Below are 4,067 nucleotides of genomic sequence, written 5' to 3'. Positions count from 1 at the left end.
TCACTGTGCTAAGATCTGAAGGTCATCTCTACTGCAGATCATTTTCTGTGGGTCCTTCCCTCCAAAATTCACTTGCTTCCATCTTCCTGGATCCTCTCCCTCAGCCATGACACGTCTTTTCCATCCCTCCCTTTCTGCCTCCCACTTCCACTGTCAGATTAGATTCTCCCAAAAACTCTTTTTATCCAGAGGAAAAAATTTCAGTTACTTTGAAAAGCAACATAATTAACTTCATTGGCCTTGATCTTAACTCTTCAGGCCATGCCCTACCGACTTTTAGTGCCAAATAGGTTATTTGCCATACAGAATCAAAAATTTTACCCTAAGAGGAATTTGGACTTTCCACCAGGTCTGACAGCTTAAACTGAAAATAAAAAGCAAAATAAACAAATAAGTAGGTTTACAAGAACATTTCTCTCATTCCCACTAGTGTTGTCATTAAGGAGTATATTTAATACAGATCATTTTAGAGAAAGGGCCAAAACTCCATTCTTCTGAAAGTTTTTTTTTTTTTTGCATGAATACTATTTGGAGAAACAGAAATGTTATCAAAACTTTGTATATCTTCATTTACCTGTGTAACAAATCTGCACATCCTGCACATGTACCCTGGACCTTAAAACAAGAAGAAAATTTTTTTTAAAACCCTAAAAATCTGTGTATTTCTTATAGCCCTGTGTTATCATGTCTATAATTCATTTAAAAATACTTTAGTACAGACAGCATGATATAAATAAATGTGTGTATTAATTTTAATCTACACCTTCAGGGCTGTTACTTATCCTAATTAGAAATTTATACAGAGAGAGAGAGATCAGCTAGCATTTAATCAGAAAGGCCACAGTTACCCAGGGGCTACACATGTTTATCTTCAACCAAAACTAGAAACTTTGCTAATTTACATATTGAGTATTGAAATGACTTTGTGTTTATGAAATTACTGACTTGATAATTAGCGTAAAGAATGCTAGAAATGGTTAGATTAGTTAAACAAGCGGCACTGGAGATATGTGGATTGAGTAAATTACTTTAGATATATAGGCCACAATTGCATGCACCTGCAAGCCTTTGAGATGGCACCAAGGACACAACTCCAGTACCAATTTTAAAGGCTAATGGTTGACTGTTGCCAATTACTAGGTAAACTAAATTCTATTTATTTATTTATTTATTTATTATTATTATTATTATTATACTTTAAGTTCTAGGGTACATGTGCATAACGTGCAGGTTTGTTACATATGTATACTTTTGGACTGTTGCTATACTTGCTTCCAGTGAACCCTCCATTCAAGATGTTTGCAGATGGCACAAAAGAACCAAGAACTAGGCCTTTCTGGAACTCACAGAATGAATTGTGTGATAGTTTATGCACCTGTTTGCTAAAAATGTTTGTCTAATAAATGTATACATGTAACAGAATTTATTCTTAGACCTTGATTTCTTTAAAAACATATCCAGGGCCAGGTGCAGTGGCTCACGCCTATAATCCCAGCACTTTGGGAGGTTGAGGTGGGCAAATCACAAGGACAGGAGTTCGAGATCAGCCTGGCCAATATGGTGAAACCCCATCTCTACTAAAAATTCAAAACTTAGCTAGTCGTGGTGGCGGGTGTCTGTAGTCCACGCTACTCAAGAGGCTGAGGCAGGAGAATTTCTTGAAACTGGGAGGTAGAGGAGGTTGTATTAAGCCAAGATCATGCCACTGCACTGCAGCCTGGGTGACAGAGTGAGACTCCGTCTCAAGAAAAAAAAAAAATCCAGTTGGGCAGAGTGGCTAATGCCCACAATCCTAGCATTTTGGGAAGCCGAGGAAGGAGGATTGCTTCAGGCCAGAAGTTCAATACCAACCTGGTCAGCATAGCGAGACCCCGTCTCTAAAAATCAAACAAAAATAAAATAAAATAAAACAGATCATGGAGGATTAGCTAAAGCTCTGTAGGAGCTTTGATTTCAGTGAATACTAATATCTACCAAAAAGAACCTAAAAGTTGCACATGACTAAACTGATTCAGATGAGTTCCAAACTCTCTTGTAGCCAGAGATCGACTGTGGTAGGGTCACCATGTGCTCCTGCAGCACATTGTACAGGGTTAAACATATGCATGCTTAATAAATGTAGAATGAATGAATAACTGGGGCATACCATATATCCAACTAGGTTACTGAGGAGACAAGAATGAAGAAGAAGATGCATTGTTCTTGTTCATTTCATCATTTTGGTGTGTCATGTAGAAATTTGGATATGGACACAATAGAAGTGAAATCAGCCAGGCTGACTATATCAGGACAGGGCCTCTCAGAGGAGTACCTGAATTATACACTCTTGTCAGCATGCGGGGGTGATCAGGCCCAAGAAACTATTTTGCAAAACTAAAGTGTTTGAAAACTGAGATAGGCACCAGAACTGTCAATTTGTTGCTTTATAACGAGAAATAAAAATAACATGAGCCAAAATTCTAGCATCAATGAGGCCAAAGAAGCTCTAAAAAAGACGTTAATGGACAGATAAGTCAAAATAAGAGTTACCTGGTAAACATGGGTGTTAAGCAAATGAGCTAGTAAGTCAAATGTTTAACAAACATTATATGGTTTTGTCTTATTTATCTGTACATTAGAGATGCAATATTGACAATAGAGCACAAAGTTGATGGCCAGGTCTCCTCTCTCCCTTTTGTTGTTGTTGTTGTTGTTGTTGTTGTTGTTTCTTTTTTTTTTTTGTCTTTGTTTTCTGAGATGGGATCTCACTCTGTAACCCAGGCTGGAGTGCAGTGGCGTGATCACAGCTCACTACAATCTCGACCTCCTGGGCTCAAGCAATCTTCCCACTTCAGCCTCCAGAGTAGCTGGGACTATAGGCATGCACCGCCACACCCAGCTAATTTTTCAAATTTTTTGTAGAGATGAGGTCTCACTATGTTGCCCAAGCTGGTCTTGAACTCCTGGGCTCAAGTGATCCTTCCGGCTCAGCCTCCCAAAGTGCTGGGATTATAGGCATGAGCCACCACACCTAGCTATACCTTAAATATTGTTACCATTGAATTTTGTGAGCCTGTTACTTTGAATTTTGTGAGCCTGGATCCATTGTGAGTTTGGGTAAATTTTGCATTACTTTTTATACATACCCCCTAATCTTGGTAGTAACAGCAGATAAACATCGCCCTTGATTGTCAAAGGAGGGAAACACTTATTACAAGATCCTTCACAAACAGCCTGCTTTACGTTGTATATGCTTTTGATAATCATGATGATCTGAATGATAAAGCTTGAAGAAATATCAGACGACAGTCTGCTGTAAGTGACCTTTCCTCCTTAGATAAAACATCTAAATTATTCCATCCACATTTTGTAGGGCTCATTATTATGAAAACGTTACATTAAGCTTCATGGATTATTTGAAAGAGGAACCAAAATCGTAGCCCTACTCATGAGAAGTCTTAAATTTAGTTAGGAAAACTTGGTTCAGATACACAGCACAACTAGAGAAGAGTTACTCTGAGATAGTCAGGTTGGTAGATGGTCTAGTTTTGAGTTTAAAAGCTTTATTCATTGAATGAATGCTATAATAAATGCTACTTTGTCCCTGGAACTGAAATTACAAAAGGAAAATTAATGAAATAAGCTTATAGAAATCAGCATGGGGTGGAATATGGCAAGGAGATTTTATGCAAAAAGGGAAGTGAATTCTATCTCATTGGATATTTAGAATGGGTAAAATAGGTGGGGTGAACATTCTAGACTAGGGGTACAGCAAGAGGAAAGGTAGAGGATTAGAATGACCACAGTGAGTGAAGAGAATGAGAACATATAGTTAATTAGTGAGGCAGAAGCTAAGTGACTAAGGTACTCACCAAGAGAGGAGAGAAATAACAGGTCGGATCTGTACATTATGGATTAAATGAGGTCTCACAAAAATTTGGGAGGAAGGTATTAATAACCCCATTTTACTGAGGAGACTAAACTGCACACACAGACTCCCCACAGCTACAAAGCCTAGAACAAAACTCTAGGAATCAAGTACTATTGTTTCTCGAAAACAGTTAAGCAGACTGCTGTGTTCTTTTCAG

The sequence above is a fragment of the Macaca nemestrina genome, chromosome 4, assembly GCF_043159975.1.
Source record: "Macaca nemestrina isolate mMacNem1 chromosome 4, mMacNem.hap1, whole genome shotgun sequence".
NCBI lineage: Eukaryota > Metazoa > Chordata > Mammalia > Primates > Cercopithecidae > Macaca > Macaca nemestrina.
The sequence above is the reverse complement of the archived record's forward strand: the minus strand, read 5'-3'. Positions refer to the sequence as shown.